Source organism: Ailuropoda melanoleuca, chromosome 5, assembly GCF_002007445.2.
Source record: "Ailuropoda melanoleuca isolate Jingjing chromosome 5, ASM200744v2, whole genome shotgun sequence".
In the NCBI taxonomy this organism is placed as follows: domain Eukaryota; kingdom Metazoa; phylum Chordata; class Mammalia; order Carnivora; family Ursidae; genus Ailuropoda; species Ailuropoda melanoleuca.
This window is the reverse complement of record NC_048222.1, coordinates 76,266,026-76,289,402: the sequence shown is the minus strand read 5'-3', so window position 1 is coordinate 76,289,402 and position 23,377 is coordinate 76,266,026. Positions and strand designations below refer to the sequence as shown.

Sequence of the window (23,377 nt, the reverse complement as noted above, 5' to 3'; positions counted from 1 at the left end):
AATTAACTCAAAATGGATCATGCACCTAAATGTAAAACCTAAAACTACAAAAATTCTAGAAGAAAACCTTTGTGACCTCAGGTTAAGGAAAGATTTCTTAGCTCCAACACCAAAACCATGAGCCATAAAGGAAAAAATTGAAAAATTGGACATCATCAACATTCAACATTTCTGATCTTTGAAAGACATTAGTAAGAGAATGAAATGACATGTCACAGACTAGGAGAAAATTATATATTTAATTTAAAAACATGCATCCAGCTTTCTCTTTTTCTCTGCCATCATCGTGTGTGCAGTTGACTATTTCTTGCCATGTTTTCTCACAAGACTTTCAGAATCAAGAGATTCCTGGCCAAGAAACAAAAACAGAATCATCCCATTCCCTAGTGGATTCAGATGAAAACTGGTAATAAGATCAGGTACAACTCTGAGAGAAGGCATAGGAGAAAAACCAACCTGGGTCTATAAGGGATCGCGCATGAGATGGCACACATATTTATGCTGCATGAAGGTCATGTGCTCACATCCTATCACCCTGTAAACATCACTACTACCTCAACAATAGACATGTTTTATCAGGAACATGATTTTTCTGTTACTATGCTTCTGCACCAGTAGGTTAGGTCAGTAATAAATACGTGAGACCTTAAAAAAATTGCATCCAGGAAGCGTAAAGAACTCTCAAATTCAATAATAAAAGATAGACAACCAAATAAAATAATAAATCTATTAGCACACCCAGGGTGATCCCTAATAAGTCCTATCCTTGTATAATCGCCTTCACCTGAGTGCAAGTAGAACCCATGACTTGCTTTTAACCAATAGAGTATGGCAAAGGTGATGGGATGTTACTCCCATGATTACTTTATGTTACATAAGACTATTTTGGCAGACCAGAGAAAACTACACAGCAAGGACCTGCAGGCAGCCTCTGGAGCTAAGAGTACATTCCAGATGAGATAGCCAGTAATAATCCAAAAGCTGCAAGGAAATGAGTCCTGCCAACAACTTGATAAGCCAGGATGTGTATTCTTCCCAAGAAATGAGAGATCAGCCAGAAGGACACCATGTTTGCAGCCTGGGGGTCCCTGAACAGAGGACTCAGCAAAACTGTGCCCAGACTCCTTACCCACAGAAATCATGAGATAATAAGTGTGTACTGTTTTAAGCCACTAAGTTTGTGACAGTTTATTATGCAGCGGAATACTAATACAATGGATTAAAGTTTTAAACAGATACTTTACCAAATAAGATTTATGGGTGGCAAATAAGCACATGACAAAAAAAAATGCTACATATAGTTAGTAATTAGGAATACCCAAATTACAACCATAATGAAATAATAATGCATACCTTTCAGAATTGCTAAAAGTGATGGCAAGTATGTGGGGAAACTAAAACTCACATACATGCCTGGTTGATCTGTACAATGTTACAGCCTCTTCAGAAAGCAGTTAAACAATTGCTTGAAAATTAAACATATACCTATCATTTATAACCCAGTCATCACTCTCCAAGGTATTTGCCCAAGAGAAAGGAGAGCATACATGTTCACCCAAAGCCTTGTACGTGAATATTTACAATAATTTTATCTGTAATAGCCGAAAGCTAGAAATGCCCCATGCAGCAGTTGGTGAGTGGATCGATACACAATGGAATACTACTCAACAATAAAAAGGAATAAACTACGGATACTCACTAAAACATGGATGAATCTTAAAATAATTATGCTGAGAGATGCCAGACAAAAAAAAAGAGTATGTACTATATTATTCCATTTATATTAAATTCTAGAAAATGCAAACTAATCTATAGTGACGGAAAGCAGCTCAGTAATTGCTTCTATGCAGAGGAGAAGCAGGAAGAGATTACAAAGCTGCACAAGGAGACATTTGGGAGTAATGGAAGGATAAGTCATCTTGATTGTGCTGATGGCTTCACTGATGAATACATATGTCAAAACTTACCAAAATGGTGCACTTTAAATATGCATGATTTATTGTGTGCCAATTATACCTCAATAAAGCTGTTCCATTTTTTAAATAAAAAGAAGAATCGGGGGAGAATGACAAAGGTGTATTTTAGCTAGGATGTGCATGGAAGGCTCTCTGCGGTGGTGCCACTTGTGTGGAGACCTGAATGAAATAAGGGGACGAGAAATATGACTGTCTGGGGAGAAGAGCATTCCAAGCAGGGGGGAAAGCAGGTGCAAAGGCTCTGGGCAGGACTCTGCTCAGCACATCAGAGTGCAATGTGGCTGGAACAGTGAGCAAAGGGCAAAGATGAGGTCAGAAAGGTAGAGAAGGCCCAGATCATGGAGAGCTTATACTGAGAGAGATGGGAATGTACTGCATTGTTTTGCACTGAGTTGCACATCATCGGACATGTTTTAAAATTATCATTCAGAACCATGACTCTCATTCTCAGCTGTAAGGAGGAAGGGCGGAAGCAAGGAGACAAGTGGGTGGACTACCACACTAGTTAGGTAAGAGACCATGATAACTTTGCTGCAGTAAGGTTGTGGTGATGGTCAGGAGAAGGGATTGGAGGCAGGATTATTTCAAAGACAGGGCTGCCTCATTCTGGTAACAGGTTGGACATAGAGGAAGAGAGAATTCAAAGATGATTGATTCTAAGGTATTTGGTCTAATCATCTGGAAAAATTAATTTGCCCATTACTAAAATGCTGAAGTCCAAATTGCCAGTTTCTAAGATGTGTTCAGCTTAGGATATGTTAAGTTTAATGTGCCTGTTACACAACCAAGAGGCAATGTTGAGCAAGCTGGCTAGATAGGTCTGTGATCAGGGCAGAGAGGTCAGAGCTACAGCTGGGATATAAATCTGAGAAAGAACTAGAGAACGGGTGGGAGAACTGAGCAGTGGGCACGTAGGAGGTAGGAGTGAGAGATCAGGAAGGAGAGGAAAACCCAGCAAAGACCAACAGTGTGAACCAAGGGAGGAAATTGTATCAAGAAGCACTGTGATTAACTTTGAGGAATTCTGCTAACAGACCAACATAAGGACTCTGCATTGACCACTGAATTTAGCAGTAGGCCACCTTGGCAGAGCTATTTAAGGGAGGCGGTAAGAGTGAAGGCTTGATTGGAATGGGCTCAAGGGAAAGTCAGAGGTGAGGAAGTGGCAGCAGCAAGTTATCAGCAAGTTTCACTGTCAAAGCGGGCAGAGAAGTTGAGTAGCTGAAGAGGTACATGGCAGTCAAGGGAGTTTTTTTTTTTTAAGATTGAAGATATTATTATAGCATGTTTGTATTCTGATGGGAACACTAGCAGAGAATACAGAGGTAAAAATTAATGATGCAAGAGATGGGGCAGGGAGGGGGACAATTGCAGAAAAAGTCCTTGAGCTGTGGGAACTATAGGAGATAAAGATGAAGAGGTGAGAAGAATCTAGCTGTGGCGGGCTTTTACCCAGATCTACCACTCCAGAGCCAGGGCCAGGAAGGACCCTCAAATTGATGAGTGCCTGTTATACCCCAGGAGCCCCTTGGTTACTTTCCTCAACCACCCTGGGAGGGCTTATTTTTAGCCTCGCTCTATAGCAACTAAGGCTCAGAGGGATGCGATCACCTGCCTTATCACCCACAGCAACCCCAGGGACACAAGTCTGCAGCAGGTTACCGTGGGCACAAGAAGGCTGCCCCCTACCTTCTACACCTCCCAACTTGCTCATCATTATGACAGCCAAACATTCAACCTGGTCTGAGGCCAAGACTGTGCAAAGCAGTTTTACTCTCCCCATTTGTGCTGCACTTCAGCTACACAGTGCAACTTGGACTTACCACCTTCTTTCCTCACAAATATAAAAACATAGAGCACTGAAGCTAAAAGACACCTCAGAGATCACCCAGTTCATCCCCCAGTTCCATAAAAGAAAACTGAGGCACAAGAGTACATAGGTCCATGCTCAAAGGCAAGCAGAGCAAACTGTCATCTCATTGCCCATGAGCTGTCAAACATCATTCCGCCCTTGTCCCCAGAGATGTGAGTGCTCACACCCATGTGAACAAAATCGATTTGAAGATGCAAATTGGCTACATCCAATTTCATCCAACTGTCCTCGAAATTTAAGAGCTCTGCTGACACGCACAGAGCAAAGACTAAACTGCCCCCCTGAGAGAAATAGTCTTGGAAACGGCCTCCTGTGTCCCTGTCCAAGGTGCTAGGGAGCAGAGGCCGTGAGAAAACAGCCTGAGTCTGCCAGGTCCATATGTATCCTCCTTGTGAAAGGACGACGGGTGCGGGGGGGGAGTCTGGAGTTTGGGGTGGAGGCAAATAAAGGGGTCCCTTGAAGTCCCTCTGACTTGGAAATGGACTGATACCTTGGCACAGGATTCCCAGTGGGGTTGTTTTCTGATGTAAATGAATGTTATTCCAGAGATACGTGATGACTAGTGCTGAACATCCCTGTCTGCTTTGGGTTTAGAAAGAAGATGGAGGAAACAAAGTTTAAAATGACACTGTTACTCTCAAGGAGACCCAGTGACATTCCCTGAGTGCCAGGGACTCTAGAACAGGGCATCAGTTGCCCCATGTCCTGAACTTCTGACTTGGCAAATGGATTCACACAAAGGTAGATAAATCAAACTCCACAGATTGATTAAAGCAGTGGTTTTCAAGCACTCTTTTAGAAGCAGAAATGTTGTCTGATCCAGAAGACAGTAAACACAAAGCTACTGTGCTTGAAGGAGTGAAGCGTCACAGCCTGCCCTTTGGCTGCTCCCAGAACTTGGAAGCACTTCTGTAGGGTTTTTAGAAAAAGAGTTGAAAAATCACTAGATTAGGTTAACTCGCAAAAAGTCTTACATCTTTGCCCCATCTCATTCTTCACCAGGTTAATAGCTCTGCCCAGTCTGAGTCTGTAACAAACCACATGACCCTCCCATACACGCATCATGAGTAATGAGGACTCTGCCCCTTGTTACAAAAATTTTTGGTCACTGACAGACCTGAATTATACCACATTTTTAATCACATCCTGCTCTTTTCTACACTCTGCTTGCAGCTTCCCAATGACCAGTGTGGGCTGTCTCCATCTCTAATCTTCACCCCATCCCATATGCCGGGGGATGACTTCATGCCTCTGCATAAATGGACTTTCTGGTACTTCTCTGTACACCAATGCTGTCAAAGTCCTGCCCAGATTCCTATTTTGGTAGCACCCTGCAGCAAGCACATATACCTCTCTGTCTGAGAGCTTTCTTTTGGTCTGTAAATCCTCAAGACAGTCTAGAAATGCTAAGTTAATGTGCCCATGAAAAACCATCAGCCAACAATTCCTGGATAAGATAACTCTCAAGAATGCCTTAATCTGTTTCTAAGTTACCAGGCTCCCATACTAGTACTTGCACAATAAGACACCCTTTCCAGATTTCTTCCCTTCCCTGCACTACTTCCCCATTCCCCTACCAGTGCTTCCTAAGATCAATTCCCAAATAAACTATATGCATTCATACCTTTGGCTCAGGTAATGCCCATGAGGGAACCCAGCTGAAGACATTGAATGCTGGAATGGAGGTAGGAAGCCAACCTTCAGCATGAGGTTCTGAAATAAGATCACATGCCAGCCAGATGATAATGAGGACCCCATTGCTGGTGATAAGTGGAAAGGTAACAAACCCAGCATTCCCTAGCATCACAATTGCTGAAACTCTTACCTGTGGTGAGATGAACTGAGGTGAAATACAGACAGAAGGGAAGGTGCTGACTTATAGAATAGGTCCAGCACAGTGCTACTCAAAGGGCAGTCCATGGGCCAATCCCAGCTCATGAAGCGTTTGACACCAGCCTCTGGCAAGTACGGAAATTCAGAAGAAGCATATGGAAACTTTCATAGCAATTTGGCAGAGATATTTTATATCTGTCGGACTTAATAATCTTTAAAATTATTCTTACACCATGTATGTCTTTTTAATTTATTTTTTCTAGTAATTCATCAATCCACAAAATATTTTTTTAACTATTCCTTACTAATAGATAGTCTGAGAAGTACTGGGCTAGACTTAAAAACTATGGGGGTGATGATAATTATGATGGAGTTGGTTAATGTTGTTAACTGACACCAAAGCACTAAAGGAAAAATATGATAGGCTCAGATCAAGCAACAATCAAAGCCAGAAGGCCTCAAGGGGTCCTCATATCCTGTGACTGAGAGACAGACTGAGCTGAAAATCAAAATCTGATTGTAAGAGTGGCAGAGTTACAAAGGTGTTTGGATTCACAGCCCCAACAACCCTGCAATGCTAACAGCAGAACCAGTAAGAAATGAATGGGACTCTAAGACCCACCAGAGGAATGTTTGGGTTGGCACACTTGAGAATCTTTAAATCCCAGATTCCCTGAATCTCTGGGCCAGCAGAAATATCCCCTTACCATGCAGAAGAGACAGATTTTCATTTGTCTAGACCTATGCAAAAGCCTCACCATCACCAATGGCTTGCAAAATGATTCTTATGCTTTTCAAATGGAGCCTACACCTCCCCTCGTTGTTTCTAGACCAATATCTAAAACCAAATCTCAGGGGTGCCTGGGTGGCTCAGTCGTTAAGTGTCTGCCTTCGGCTTAGGGCATGATCCCAGAGTCCTGGGATCGAGCCCCACATCAGACTCCTCTGCTGGGAGTCTGTTTCTTCCTCTCCCACTTCCCCTGCCTGTGCTCCCTCTCTTACTAGCTGTCTCTCTCTCTCTGTCAAATAAATAAATAAAATCTTTAAAAAAATAAATAAAACCAAATCTCAGCATGACTTGACTAGGGAATTATGTCACTTCTTACAGAATAAAATAGACTATTCAGCAAAAAAAGTTGTTACAAGCCCAAGAGGAACTTGAAGTCTATGCCTCAGAATAGAACTTAAGAGTGTAGGAGTGGGTCAGTAGAATATAAGGCTGGGTGTGGACAGTTCTTTGATAGGAGAACACTTTCCCATGACTCAGGATTTAGTGTCCTGGCAAGGACATCTAAAGCCAGTTCTAACACACTGTTGGCATAGCTCTTTGAAGCTTGGAAACAATAATAGCCTATGGCATATGAGGTGGAAATGCCAGCACTGCCTTGGCAGAGTATTGAGGAAGAGAACAAAAGGCTCAGAGAGGTACTCTGGTTGGAATGAATGCACTATGTCAGACCACAGAACACGCTAACTGGTGATGTGTCCCAGGAGAGCCCAGAGGACATTCCCTTCACTAAAAGAAATAAAATATTGGGACACTGTGGTCAGAAGTGCAGTGGTAGCTATTGTCTGAGGCCAGGGAAGACAGGGGGAGATGCAGCCATGGCTCCCAAATGTCAATGCAGCTAAGATTCTGTAATAACCAGACTAAGTCAAAAGCAAAGTGAATACAATTATGTGATAGGCGGCAATGCTGAAATGATAACCAGATGGAGGCCTTGACCTGTTGGGATCTGTTGCAATGACTAATAATCCATGATGCTTCCAGAGGTGAGATAGATGCTCTCTGCCAACGAAGGTATTACTTGACTTACATAATCAAAAGTTCTCAAGAAGGGGTGAACAGAAGTTTGATGTCAGCCACCACAATAAAAAATTATTATCCCCTATCCAGTTTCCAGACCTGAGCTAATTCTTGGACCCAGAGACCATTAGTGGAAAGAGGCCAGATCCCCTTGACAAAAGACTGTAAAAATGCCACAGAAAATATATACAGTAGCAATACTTCCATTCCTTTCTTAAAAGAACTATTGGGCATTTACCAGATAACTGTATACTGGGGAAGAGAGAATGCCCAGAAAATTCAAAGGCTTTGGATACAGGGTTCTGAGAATATTGATACCGATACCAAGGGACACAGAGTGGGAGCATAGAGATGCCATGTAGTAAATGGACTCTTGGACGATGTCCATATCACAGAGGGTCCAGAGGTTTGCAGCTTCACTCTGTGATCATTTCTGATCACATAGATCAGAGTGCATAATCCAGATGGCTATACCTCACAGTTGCCAGAATTCTTACACTGCCTCCCTAACCTATGTAGTAGAGTCATTACCGCAGGAAAGTCTAAGTGAAAGTCTTCTTCTGCCACATACACACATACCCACACATGCATTCAAACATACCACACATTCACACATACACAGAGACACACACATACGTACCTCTAGACCAAGAGAGTAAAACAGAAGCGATACCACATTTTAGATAGAATGTTAGAGACTAGTGTCACTTTCAAAGACTTCAAGGATATAAGACAGGGGTCCCATCATATCTCCCATTTAATTCCTCAGCAAAATCAGAGTGATCATGGATCATGACAATGGACTACTATAAACTGGACCAAATGGCAGCCCTAGTTGCAACATTTTTGCCAGATATCTTTAGTAAAATAGATCCACACAGCTTCTGACACCATATATGGTTCTCAAGCTAGTGAAGGCATTCTTCCAATCCCCTTCAAGGAGGTTCAGGACAAATTTGCATTCACTCGAAATACATATCTTACACTTTAACAGTCTTACGCCAGATCAATCGAATTTTTCTGTTCTCTGTCCCTATATAGTTTAAAGGGACCTTGATTTTCTGTGCGTGCCACAGAGCAACAGACTGGCCCATTCATTATATGGATAAATAATCATAACAGGTCTGGTGAGCAGGAAGTGGAAATAATCAGAAGCCCTGCTAAGACATGTTCACCAGAGGTGGGAGGTAAGTCCTACGAAGACCCAGAGGCCTGCCACATTAATAAATTTTTTAAAGTTTCCATGGACTGGGGCATATTGAGATATTTCCTTGAAAGTGAAAGAGAAATCACTGGACCTTGATCATCCACCTTTAAGAGAGAGACTCTTACTTGGCACCATAAAACCTGGCAGATTCCATGATGTTAATGATATCCAGGGTTGATAACAATGATAACTCCAGTTTGGAGTCTTTGACAAGCTTAAGCAGGAGAGTCACAGAACAAAACCTGAGGATTCTAGAGCAAGGCCATGCTATCTACAGCAAAACCCTTCTCAACATTAAAAAAGCAGCTTCAAGGTTGTTATTAGGCTCTAGCCAGGACTAAGCATCTGTCCATGGGACATCAAGGGACCATGATACCAGAGCTGTCCATCATGATCTGGATGTTTTCAGACCCACCAAGTTGTAAGTTGTGTGGACACTGAAGCATTCTATCACTTAATAGAAATGGCACATTAGGGAGCAGGCCAAACAGGTGCAGGGGCACAAACAGCTGTCACCCACTTTGTTTGCACCACTTCCTTCAGCTCACAGTTGTAGGTAGTTCCCCATCATCAGTTGACAGAGAAGGAAAACCCTGAGCATGGTGCATAGATAAGTTAAATCCATATAATCGATACCATTTACAATTGAACCAAAAACCAAAAGATACTTAGGAATAAACCTGACCAAAGAGGAAAAGGATCCGCACTCTAGAAACTACAGAACACTTACAAAAGAAATTGAGGAAGACACAAAGAGATGGAAAAACACTCCATGCTCACAGATTGGAAGGATAAACATTGTTATATGTTTATGCTGCCCAGAGCAATCTACACATTCAATTCAATCCCTGTCAAAATACCACTGACATTTTTCACAGAGCTAGAACCAATAATCCTAAAATTTGTATGGAACCAGAAAAGAACCCAAACAGCCAAAGGAACGTTGAAAAAGAAAACCAAAGCTGGTGGCATCACAATTCTGGACTTTAAGCTTTATTACAAAACTGTAATTATAAAGATAGTATGGTACTGGCACAAAAGCAGACACATAGATCAATGGAACAGAATAGAGAACCCAGAAATGGGCCGTCAACGCTATGGTCAACTGATCTTCGACAGAGCAGTAAAGAATATTCAATGGGAAAAAAAGATAGTCTCTCCAACAAATGGTGTTGAGAAAATTGAACAGCCACATGCAGAAGAATGAAACTGGATCACTTTCTTACACCATACACAAAAATAGACTCAAAATGGATGAAAGACCTAAATGTGAGACAGGAATCCATCAAAATCCTAGAGGAGAACATAGGCAACAATCTCTTTGACCTCGGCCACAGCAACTTCTTCCTAGACCCATCTCGAAAGGCAAGGGAAAATGAACTATTGGGATTTCATTAAGACAAAAAGCTCTTGCAGAGCAAAGGAAACAGTCAACAAAACTAAAAACCAACCTATAAAATGGGAGAAGATATTTGCAAATGTCTCATCAGATAAAGGGTCAGTATCCAAAATTTATAAAAAACTTATCAAACTCGACATCCAAAAAACAAAAAATCCAGTCAAGAAATGGGCAGAAGACATGAACAGACATTTCTCCAAAGAAGACATACAAATGGCCTGCACACACATGAAAAAATGCTCCAAATCACTTGTCATCAGGGAAATACAAATCAAAACCACAATGAGATAACACTGCACACTAGTCAAAATGGCTAAAATTAGCAACTCAGGAAGCAGCAGATGTTGGCAAGGATGCAGAGAAAGGGAGACCCTTTTACACTGCTGGTGGGAGTACAAACTGGTGCAGCCACTCTGGAAAAACAGTAATGGAGGTTCCTCAAAAAGTTAAAAATGGAACTACCCTATGACCCAGCAATTTATCCAAAAGATACAAACATAGTGATTCAAAAGGGCACCTCCACCCCAATGTTTATAGCAGCAATGTCCAAAGTAACCAAAATATGGTAAGACCCCATATGTCCATCAAAGCAGCCCAAGTGTTCATCGACAGATGAATGGATAAAGAAGTGTGGTGCATATCTACAATGGAATACTACTCAGCCATTAAAAAGAATGAAACCTTGCCATTTGCAATGATGCGGATGGAACTAGAGGGTATTATGCTAAGCGAAATAAGTCCATCAGAGAAAGACAAATGCTGAAAATAGAGAGGGAGAAAAACCATAAGAAATACTTAACTCGGGAACCTGGATTTCTCAATCAGTTAAGTGTCTGCCTTTGGCTCAGGTCATGATCTCGGGGTCCGGGGATCGAGCCCTGCGTCAGGCTCCCTGCTCAGTGGGGAGTCTGCTTCTCCCTCTCCCTCTGCCCCCACACCTGCTCATGTTCTCATGCTCTCTCTCTCTGTCAAAGACATAAGTACAAAATCTTAAAAAATAAGAGGTGCTTAACTCTGGGAGACAAACTAAGGATTGCTGGAGGTACGATGGGGGGAGAGGGTAACTGGGTGATGGACATTAAGGAGGGGATTTGATGTAATGAGCACTGGGTATTATATGCAAATGATGAATCACTAAATTCTACCCCTGAAACTAATAATACACTATATGTTAACTAAATTGAATTTAAATAAAGAATATTAAATAAAGTTATCTCCATATACTGGTGTGAGCCAAAAATGGACTATCATCTCCCAACAGCCTGGCACAGAGGTGGCCCTGAAAGGCAGCAGTGAAGGGAAGTGCCCCCAGTGGAGGGAGACTCAGCTACTTCAACTGATCACCAACCTGATGTGGTAGGAGAAGGGGCCTGCAGTTATGGTATTTGCACATTCCTGAGCAGCTGAATGTTTTAAAGCTAGTTACGGTCCGGGGTCTGGAGGTTCCAGATTGGAATATGTGGACAAAACATACAGATTGTTCTGAATCCCCACCACAGAGGATGCATCGAACAACCAAATGGACAGGATTCTGAGATCAGCTAGCCTCTGCCCTCATCCATCCCAGTGCGTGGAGCCATGGTGCTAGGGTAGAAGGCTATCCATGAGCCCAACCGAACTGACTGCTTATCGAGGTTGAAGGGGCTCATCCTCTCAGGGATAACAGCTTGGTCCATCCCACCAGCAAGCCAAGAAGAGTAGAAATGCTAGCTGAGCAGGAGGAGAAGTCAGAATTAGTGGTAGAAGGGCAATATGATGAAAATCAAGACAGCCTCCGTACAAACTGCAGGAACAAAAACTTCAGTTTGTCTCACTAACATTCTAATTGTCTTTTTTCCCCCCAAGAAACTGTGATCAGTCATCGTTTGGAAGAAGCAGTAAAGACATAGTAAACTGAAGCATGAGTGGTACAAGGGGTGGACCCCAGCAGATGCAGTCTGTTCCCTGCCGCTGTCCCCTAAGCACTAGCCTCCAGTCCATAACTGACAGCATCTCACTGAACTTGCAGTTCTGCTCCCAGACTTGCCAGCCTGCGGGGGAATTGATGCACCCAGAAGCAGCACCAGCCAATGCTGGAGTGTTGGAGGTGTTGGGAGATTCCTACTCAATTTTCTCGCCCTTCAGGTGGGATAAGTCTCCAGCATGTTTTGTACTATTCCCCAGAGCTCCCCAGTGGGAATGAGTCCCAGCTTCCCACAGGGGTTCCCTGCCCACAGTAAACCCTTTATTGACTTTCTTCCCTGCCCTGCCTCATTTCCCCACTGCTGGGATCACCTCCTAAATAAATTACTTGCACTCAAATTTTTGGCTCAGAGTTTGTTTTTGGGGAAACCCAACCTGAAACATTCCCAGGTGAATCCAATTTCAGTTTCCTTCCTAGACTCTTCCTCTCGGGACGCCACATGCTTAACTCAAGTTCCAAGCTCCCTCATGGACTACCTCTTCTGCCTCTAGTGGTGGCAGCTTCTGGGTTTCTGTCCTTTAGGTTGCTTTCCAGACCCCACTGCAATCAGGTCTCCCTGCTCCTCAGCAGGGGAGCTTTCTGCATCACTGAAGTGTCAGGCCAATCTTGCTCAGGAGGCCCAGGGAGCCGGGGGTGGCCAACATCCTGCACCCAGGCCCACATGGTGCTTGAGTCCAGGTCTGTGAATTCCCTGGACAAAAGCGTGCATAGGGGAGAGCATATCCTCAGAGATGCCCTCTTGTCCATGCTCTCCTCCCGCAACTCTCTCCCCCACCGGTATCCCAGCGGTCTCCTGCTCACCCTCAAAGACCAGCTGCACCCATCAGGCTAGCCTATTTCCTCACGAGAGCCTCCTGACAGCCTATCCCTTCAAAAGCACTCACCATTCCTTTAAGGGAAGGACCAAGGTCACAAAATGCAATTGGGAAATTTTAGGCCCCATGACACAGTTGGGGTGGTATTCTGAGCTCAGCGGACCTTCTCAGTGTCCCTGAGATCACACCGTGGAGACAGCCATTGATTCCCCTATGCCTACAGTACGTGAGAGAATCTTTGAGAACTGTGGCCCATGGGTTCCAGCAATGGAAGAAGAGAATTCTACCCTAAACCCGACATCGAGGGAAGGGGATCAACTGAGACCCTGAAGGAAGTGGAGGACGGAAGAGAGGCATCAAAGAGAATGAGATGAAGTAGGAAGCACCCCAGTGGGGCTCAGGGAAAGCAGAGAATGGGAGAGAAGCCACACACTCACTCCCAGACAAACAAAACACACATATACACACAAACAAAGAGAAACATCAGCAGAGACCACAAATGAAATTTAAAGTTGTTATGGCAACTGGAACAGGGGGGTGGGCACTTGTGCCTACTGAATTTACAAAATTAAAGTAAGCGTTGCATTTGCTAACTAATTAAATAATGCTTTCTAACTGTTTCTAATCTCCCAGCCATCAGGAACAGAGGAGGACAAGGAATGCAGAGAGCCGGAGCTCCTGTTTATTTACCGCCAGTCCAAAGAACTGCCTCAGTAGGTGGCTCTGGCTGAGGACAGGGAGGGTCCAGGGGAGCGGGGTGGAGGCAGCATGAGGACCTCCCTTCCAACAGGTCAAAACCAGCTGCTGCAGAGCGCAGGAAAGGCCTGGGGCTCTCCCTCGGAGCCTTCCAGAAGGACAACAAAAGGCAGGGCCAGCCCAGCAGTGTGTCCTTGGCCTCAGTCATTCTGGGGTGCCCTGCCACCCACCCCCAGCCAGGAGTACAACGGAAAGAGCCTGGGTGACGTGGAGTCCCAGGGGATGCACAGACCAGAGCCGAAGCCCTCTGCAGAGGCAGTAAAATAAGAGGCACTGGTCAAATCAGGCGGCTGGCGGGAGGAGAACATTGGTCTTTCAGTGTGGGGGGTGGATTGGTTTATTTAAGAAAAAAGAAAAAGAAACCTCTACTAGGAATCAGATGCACCGTCTTAGCCAATCTTCCCTGGGGAAATAAATTACACATAGCACTGTACACAAACCCAGCTGGCAGCGCGGGGGCACTTCTCTCCCCAGGGAAATAAATTCCAATGTCTGTATATCTCTATCTATAGATACATACACAGAAAAGGTCACACCATGTCTCCTTCGCTGCCCCTTTCACTTGAAATTAAACAATAATTGTTTCCGTGTTTAGTCTCTAGCGAAGGACTAGAGCCCCTGGGTTGGAAATCACCCATGAATAGCTCCCATCAACGCAGGCAGGCGCAGGCCTTATTGTCATGTCCATGGCCAAGGCAAGAGAGGGTGCAGGACAGCAGGATGCAGGGATGTGTGCGATGGGAGCACCAAGGACGCCCCGCCTGACCTGATCAGCAAAGCAGGGCCCGGGATGTGCGGGTCACAGGCAACGGGGGCTGCTCTCCTGTTTTCCTGAGCCCCTAGGAAAGGACACGTCCTCTGCTTTCCTTCCAAGGCTACAACCAGCCCAGCTTGCGACGGTAAGTTCGCCCGAACTGAAAAGCTTTGGAGGCAGAAGTCACGTTTTACAGATGAAAAACTGAAGGCTGGAATGGGTGGCAGAGACTAAGTAAGGTAAACTCCATGAGGGCAGCAATCTCGTCTCAGCCTACTGTTGTAAACAGCGCTCCGCGCATAAGGAAGGCAGGAGGGAGGGAAAGGCATTCTGTCTCCCTGTCCACCATCCCATCTAATCACCTCAAGTTTTCACTGCGGTGGGCGCTAGGATGTGGCCGCGCTGTGCCAGGCGCTGTGATGGCAACAAGGTTGTGCTCAGATTGGAGCCGGAAGGGTAGTCTTGGTGGCATCAGAGCCATGTGGTGCAATTCCATCCAATCTGGGGGCTCTTTGCTTCCCCCAGCCCCGCCCCGGTCACAGAACCCTCTGTGTGAGCCTCCGCCAGCGCCCCAGCCACGTGCAGCCCTCCTTCCCCAGCGCCTCCCGCCCTCTGTCCCACACACGGACCCCTCACTGCAGACAGCAGGTTCACGGCTTGTTGGTGTGCACTGCACCCGTACATATCGTCCCTCCAGCAAGATGCAAGCGTATGCCTGGGGTGGAGCTGTGTGCAGCCAAGGTCGTTGGCAAACACTGGGTGGGTTTTCTGAAGGACAGGAGCCAGACCCCAGGGGCTCAAGGGAACACCAGCCCTGGTTCCACAGTGGACGTCCGCTTTGATGCCTGGAACAGCCACGGGCCCATCCAGATCAGCAGCATGGTTTTAAAGCCCTCACAGTCATTTCTGCTTCGGCTCAGGAGGTCCCCCGGCTCACTTTCTCCACATACATCTACCATCTCTGACACTTCTCTGCCTGGCTGTATGCTCCCTCACCCCACTTCTCTGCTCACAAAACTCTGTCTGAACCTGGCCCCAGACGGTGCGCCTTGCTCAAACATGGGAATCCATGGTGATGAGGTTGCTCCCACTGGTTGCTCTCATGGCTCCAAAAGCTTATACTTGGGGCAAGAGCATCAATGCCTCCTGGTCTTGGAATCTAGGACTAGTCCAGCTCGAACCCCAGAGCCCCCAGCTCCTATGGCTTCAGGGGGAGAAAGAGAGAAGACCACCAGGATAAAGGTTCTGCAGAATTGGTAAATTGAAGAGGCAGCCCAGGCCCAAATGGAGAGGCCCCTGCAAGCCCCCATGAGTAACAACATGGCCCGCTGGCCTCAGCCCTCTTTGTCAGAAACAGGCCCAAATGGCGTGGACCGGCCTGCATCCTGGCAGGGAGGGGCTGCCTGTACCGTTTCATTGACACGTTTGTTCCAGTAAAACTAGGCCTGTCCTCCCCGATCAGCTTCTGGCGCATGAGTCCCCAGGGAAGGAGAGAGGGAGAGGTCAAGACACAAGAGGAGATGTCACTTCCCATCGAGGTCTAGCACCACAAGCAGGCAGAGGGGCTGCCTGGGACTCACTGAATTCTGTCACCATGGCCTCCTTCCCTTTAAGACTCGTCTAGGGCATCAGGTCGGGGGAGTGTGTGAAGCCAGCAGGGCAGGGAAGCCTGTCAGCTGCACACCAGCTATCAGGCATGGGCCAAGTCCAAGGCCGAAACTCACAACAGAACCAGACAAGACCCAAGTGGTGGTCCACTAATCTCATCAACTGGGGGCATCGGCTGTGTGTCGGGCGCTGTGCCAGGCTCCGAGATTACAGAGAAGAATGAGTGACCCAGGCCCTGCCTTCATGGAACTCACACGATAGAAACAGGCAACTCTGTGTCATGAATGCTTCCATGCTGAAGGACAGAGTGCTGTGGGAGCCATGGGGAGATGGCAGAGGAATGCGGGCTCCGGGGACAATACTTCCAGACCAGGGGGCAGTAAGGCCCTCAGCAACACAGTACGGGGGGCTATAGGTGTGGGCTTGTACGTAGGACACACCTGGCTCTGAATTCTGGCTCTACATTTATTAGCTGTGTCACCCTGGGTGAGTGACTGAACTTCTCTATGCCTCAGTTTCCCTCTGTAAATGGGGATGAGGAAAAGAAAACTGCCTGTCTCGTAGGGTTTTTGTAAGAATCAAGTGAGAAAATTGATATACAAAAAAAAAGCACCTGGCACAGAGTAAGCTCTCAGTTAATGTTCTACCATTGTTCCTGTTAACGGTACTATTGCCGACAATCATAAGAACAACGTCACGGTAGGCATTGCTCTTGTCATTGCTGGAACCGCTGATATCCGCAAAGTTGCCCCACAGCTACCAGGTCTGGGCAGCCTTGGGCAGGATCGTAGGAGGGAGATAGGGGAGTAGGCAAACACCTCACTCCAGAGAGCTTACAGCACTAGAGAAGTTACCTGGACTGGTCCATTGGCACAAGAAACAAGATGAGAGCCCAGTCACCAGGGATCAGAGCCTGATTGGCCAGGAGGGGACAATCTGGAACACCTTGAATCACTTCCACCCTATGCTTAGGATTAGTCTTGGAGCCTGGAGACAATGCCCTGCAGGAGAGCCAAGGCGGCCCAACTCTGGGAGAAGGAAGGGCCTAGAGCAGGGCCTCCATGGGAAAAACAGGTGCTCCAAAGGTTTAACCTAAAGACAGGCAGTGATAGGCTTCCAGGCACCAGCTCTGGACGACAGGTTTGGCAATGACCGTCCGTTCTTCGGCTCATAACCTGATTACCAGTTTGGAGCAATTCCAAGATCTGATTAATGCCTGGATCTTCTCTCCTTGGGAAAGGTAGCATGTATACTTTGGATGAAAGCATAGGGGTGGAAGGACTCTCGTGAGTGCATGAACACTGGGCTAAGAAGCTCTCCAGGCACAGCCCATTGGCAGCCAGGGAACACTCACAAAAACGCTCACCTGTGGTGTCAGTAATGAGAACAGAAATGTCTCCTGGGTCCCCGCACCTCGTGCCTCCTGCTGTTTTCTCAAGGGGGACACCAAGACAGCAGACACTGTCCAGAGTTCCACTGAGATGCAAACGACCCCCTTGCGGTTGGGGAAGTGGCCCACAGTCCTCGTTCATTCAGTGCCCTACCAGCACTTACGGAGCCAGGCCTGTGGTAGGCACCAGGGGGCACACGAGGTGAGGTGGACCCCCAAGGATCTCACGACTCCTGGGGAGAAGGCAAACAGAAAGACGGCTGACCCCAAGCCAGGGTGCAGAACAGAGGGTACTGCCCGGAGGCATCAGGTTCCATGGGAGAAGGGAATGATTCCATGGGGTGGCATCAGGCGCGGGGTTGAGGGAAGACTTCTTGGAGGGGGCCTTGAAGTTTGAACCAGAGTCCCGAGGATGGAGAACACGTGCTGCTGAAGGTATTGCAACAGAGTGGCCAGAATCTCTATAGGGTTTTGCAAAGACATGAGGTCATAGCCACGTTTTCCAATTTCTGGATTAGATGCTTTGAAATCCTAGGGCCTTGCTGACAATGGAGGGACTGTCCCTCCCAATCCTAGCAAACAACCAGCCCAGGGTCCATACCCCCAAGCTCCTCCTTTACTGTGCCTTCACGCTCTACTCCAGCCTGGGTCTCCTGCCCTCCTCACCTCACTGGGCCAGCCGCCAGAAGACAGAATGGCCCTCTGCCCCAGAGCCTGCTGAAATTGTTCAAAGCAGCCAGTCTTAAGCCTGTTCACCCTGCCCACGCATGTGTTCACACATTTCGCCTCACTCCCTCTGCCTCCTGAGCGAGCCTGGTGCTCCCTGTGCGGCCCCACGCCGTGGTGCACCTTGCCTCCTGCGTCTAGGGCTCTCTGAGCATAAACTTCTTCCTTCGTGAAGTCACTTCTGTGTCTGTGTGTCTCACCATACCTGAGTCACACAAATCCCAAGTACCCTGAAAACATAGGGGAGGGCGGACTGGCTGGGCTCTATCCCCATAAATGGAAGAATAAATGGAAAGATGCAGAGATTTTCTCCTGGGACCAACTGCACGAATAAAGAGGACACTGTAAGAAAGACAGGCGTAGACCGGCCTACATTTCAGTATGGAACCAGATAGCGCCCTGAAGATCTACCAGACCTCTTCAAGCTGCGGGACTTCACCAAGGTTATGGACCTTTGTAAGAGAGCTCTAAAGACGAGGCCCAGAAGGCTGAAGGGCTCCACTTGGAATCTTCCCAGCAGGACGTGCCATCACTCCCTCGGGGCAAGCGCTAGTCCCAGGGTGCCTATGACGAGGTCTCGCATCAGGAGCCGCCTCTGTCTGTTAACGGAGCGTGGGAAGGGGAATCCCAGCACATGGGGAGCGGGGCGTGCACAGAATAGGAAAGCACAGACTCGATCCCTGGGGCCTGTGAAGAGAGGGTTTCACCACTCTACCTGGCAGGAGGCCTGGTGTGTTTCGTGTGAAATCCCTGTGGGCCTCAGTGACAGGCTGTGGGGAAGACTGACAGAGGAAGGGGGCGCTAGGTATGTGGAGAGAGGCCGCAGGGAGGATTCAGCACCAGCTGTGCCAGGCCTGACCCACAGGGGCTACAATGAGGAAAGAAAAGGCCCCGTCTTCCCAGCCTCGCACAGCAGCCAAAACAGACTTGAAGGACAATCGCATGAGGTCAGCAGATGGAACCAAGAGAGCCGCAGGGCAAAGGCCAGAACACTGAGCCAGTCATGTTTCTCTAGGGTCAAAGCCACGGCGCCGTTCCCTCCCAACCCAACCCCACAGCCAGCAAGAATGGGCCTCTTTGAGCTCTCCTGCTAGAGGTCACAGGGGCACCTCTTCCAAGGCCCTCTTTACGTGTGGGGCTTGACCCAAGGACTTCCTGCTACTCAGGAACAAGCTGGCTCAACAGAGCTCATTGTTTGGGGTGGGGGCAGGGCCGGGGGCCCTGGGGAGCACTCAAGGGCCGGCAGTTTGATCCCTCTCACCCCGCAGCTAGTGACTTCGGCCTCACTGGGACAGTGTTCTGGAACTGCCTCGTGGGTTTCTGAACAGCCGGCTTTCCTCCATCAGCAACCAGGGGACACCCGCAAAAATGCTCACCTATGGTGTCAGTAATGAGAACAGAAATGCCTTGCTGTGTCCCCACACTTCATGTCTCCTGCCATGCTCTCATTCTAGATTCCCCGTGCCCTGGGAAGTAGGCATCCAGGGCTGCAGGGCCGTCCCACACCGGGCTCCAAACCTGGTCCTCTGCCACAATTTGTGCTCCTGCTTCTGTCTGAGTCAGTGTCCTCCCCAAACCCCTTTCTGCCTCGACGACCCCTACCTAACCCCAACCATCCGCTTCCTGCCCTCCAACCCCTAGCACAAAGCCATTTCCCTGCTGCTAAGCCTCCCAAGCCACACGGGATTTTGTCTTAGCTATGCCTTTGGCCTCTTCCCAGTAGAGTGCCATGTGTCCTATTTACACAGACCAATCTTTCCCTCCATCTCTTGTCCCAATTTTAATATTAATAGCATCCCCTTTCATACTCAGAAGCATTCCTTTTTGGAAGATAAATTGTATGGCCAGCCAGCCTTCCTCATGGGCACTCCTCAGCTGCTCCCATTCACTTCTAAGATGGTCTTGAAACCTCAGGCGTGGGTGGCGCCCCCTCCTGGTCATGTGTGGCACTCCCATGACACTCCGCCATGCCTGGAGAATGGGACCCAGATGGCAGGTGTTATCCCGTTGCGCAAGTGAGGACAATGAAACCGGACAGAGTATGACTCGCCCAAATCACTGACTTCCTTAGCTTCAGGGGCTCTGTGCCAGGTTTCTCCTTAAACCAAGCCCTCTGCATGTCAACCACTCCCAACTCATCCCAACTGCAGTCTGGGCTACACACTTGAAACCTAACCTTTGTTGTGTGCCATTGTTCTTGAGTTGTTTCATGCGTCACAGGGTTTCTTTTCCCAGACCATAAAGTCACGGAGCCCAGGAGCTTCTCCTTCCCTTGGCCCAGGTATAGAGGACATGTTCAAGAAATACTTGCAGAATCAGCTCAGATGTGGCTGAGTCCTATAGTTTTAGACGGCTCCCCCAGATGACTGGCAAGCCCTGTTTAACACCAATGAGATACAGTGGCTAGGGACAGCATTCTCTGAACCACATTTCACCTCATTTTCCATGTCCCATCCAGGCTGCCTGGGCCAAGGTTATGTGCAGAGAGGATTCTCCTGAGCCCAGCCAAAGGACCAAGAGCGCAGTACGGAGTCTTTCTTCCAGGGAGATGGGTTTCCTGGGCAGGTGCATGTCAGTGCCTCAGAGTTAAGTCCTAGGCCCCCATTCCAAATGTATGCAAGTCCCAAACACAGGCCAAGATGGGACTGCTTCTACTTTGAGGGACAGGCCCCTGGGACCTTGTTCTCTCTCTCTCTGCCCAACCATAGTTTATACAAAAGTACTTGATACAGGGCCCCTGGGTGGCTCCCTCAGTTAAGTGTAGACTGTTGATTTCTGCTCAGGTAGTGATCTCAGGTTTATGGGGTTGAGCCCCGTGTTGGGCTGCCCGCTGGGACGGAGGCTGCTTAAGATTCTCTCTCTCCCTCTCCCTCTGCTCCTCCCCCAACTCACCTTCTCTCTCTCCCTCTATCTCTCTCTCAAAAAAAAAAAGTATTTGATGAAGTGACACCTCCTGTGGCCCCCCCCCTACTTTCCCTGCCTAAGCCTCACTGGGTATATGGCCTTAGAAACCCTCTTCCCCTCTCTGAGCCTCAGTTTCTTCATCTGTAAAATAGAAGGTTGGACTAAACCAACATTGCCCCCTAGAAATAGGATATGAACCATGTACCTAATTTTAAACTTTCTAGTAGCCACATTGAAAAAGTAAAAAGAAATGTGTGAAACTAATATTAATAATTTGTATCATTGAATGTAATGTGTATATTATCATTTCAACATATAATGAATATAAAATTTTTTGATGGGATCATTCTATATTCTTCTTTTTCATACTAAGTTTGAAAGCCGGTATGTGTTTTACAAGTGCAGCACATGTCAGTTCAGCCCAATAGCCACATGTGTCAAGCAGTTGTCATACCGGGCAATGCAGAAGAACTAGATGATCTTAACATTCCTTCTCACTTAGATGGCTTCTCATTTCATCATTGTGCCTCTACACCTTGCCTGGCCCCAGACTGTCCATCACCAGGCTCTGCCCACCTGCCCGCCTGGAGATGCAATGCCACTTCCCGGCCGCCAAGCTCCCCAGACTGCCCTTTCCCACCCAGCGCTGACCCTGGTACTCTCTGGATATGAGGTTTGGCCTGCCCGGACTTCCTTCCAAGTCACAGAGGGTCTTGCCCTGGTGCCTCTCTTAGCCCCAAGTATGAGCTTCATTTCCAAATCTGGCCTTTCCCACTGCCCACCCAACTCAGAACTTCTCCTCTGAGGCAGCCACTGGACCTACAAACCTGGAGCAGAGACAGTAGAGAAAGGAAGTTAGAAGTCCACATGCATGGCAGTCCTTCACTAGGGCAGTTCTGTGAGGATTTGCATCATGCCCAGCAGGAAGCCAGCACTATGCCAAGCTTGGGGATACCAAAATAGCTAGAGGATAGTCGTGTCTTCCCCTAAGACCCTAGCCCTGATGTGCATAAGCTAAACAACCAAAGGATGACATAGAACAGTATATACTAAAATGTTAAATTGGATACCGCACCATCAAAAGTCGTATCAGTCGGGGTCTCAGCAGGAAACAGATGGTGCACACAAGCTGGATAATTGAAGAAAGTTTAATGAGAGTGCTGTTTTAAAATATGTGGGAAAGGTTTACAGAAAAACATGGGGATAATGTGCACCACTGCCCTAGGCCTGAAGAGGTCAGTGGAAGGAGACAGTGGAAAAGCCGGAGAGCACAGCTGTATGGAAAGATCCATTAACAAGAGCTGTAGCAACCAGAAGCAGTCCTGCAGGGAAGGAGGGAAGGGAATGCATACTCCCAGCTCACCCTCCTCCCATCCTCTGATCTTCTGTTGGTTCATTCCATTGGCTAAACCCAACCTGAAGTCAAAGGGAAGGGAGTCCATGTAGGTCAGCCTCCCAGAGCACAGAGCAGGTTGAGGGGGAGGCAGAGGAACCAAGAGAAAACGTCCAACCCAGGGACCAGTATGCAGGCCTCATGAGTGGTAACTACGCAGGAAGTCAGAATAGTTGGAAAAGGGGGCTTTCTGGAGGAGGCAGGACTAAGCCTGGGTCCTGGAGGATGAGGGGGCTTTGGGGAGACAAGGAAGAATGATGCTTCAACTTGGACAGCAGAGTCAAGGGCAGATGGCCTGAACAATGTCAACCAGGGGGAGATGGGTTGGTCCTCAGGGACAGGGCAGCCATGATAAATCTCTGCAGGGACCTAAAAGTCTTTCTTCCTTCACCAGCTCTAATCCCACAAAATCCCAGCCTTCCTTCCTGGAAAGGTTGGACTTCAATGAGTTCCCTTAAAGAAGGCAAAGCCTTGGAAGGGCAGAGAGCAAAGAGATACTCCCACGGTGAGTTCTGAGAGATGGCAAAGCAGGACACGTGCTTCACGGTCTTCACAGTACAGTAAGGCAAACGGTTCCAGTCTCTAGATACAGCCCCGGAGGAAAAAAGGTATCGGAGTACAAACAAGAATAGTTCTGAGTAAGAATATGGCACCTTGCATGACGACTTTACATGCATTAGCTCATGTGACTATCTCAACAGCCCCTGGAGGAAAAAGAAGAAGTTGGGGAGAGAGGGAAGAAGCACAAGCACAACGAGTACCAGAGATGCGCCAGGCACTCTACATCACACTGTACGCTCCGTGGGTCTGTCATCCCATGATCCCGTCATACAGAGAAGGACAGCAAAGAGCAAAGGGTTCAGTGATTTGTCCAAGGTCAGAGAGTGAAATGGGACTGGGACCCAGCTTATGATTCTAAATCTCTATATACTTTCCGCACTCCTAAAATAACGAGAGGATAATGCAACCCAGC

The 23,377-nt window shown here is 47.4% G+C and overlaps 1 pseudogene; it reads left to right on the top strand.

Moving 5' to 3' along the window:
* The first annotated feature begins 312 nt into the window (after positions 1-312).
* On the top strand, positions 313-468 carry LOC105235622 (annotated as a pseudogene).
* The last annotated feature ends 22,909 nt before the right edge of the window (positions 469-23,377 follow it).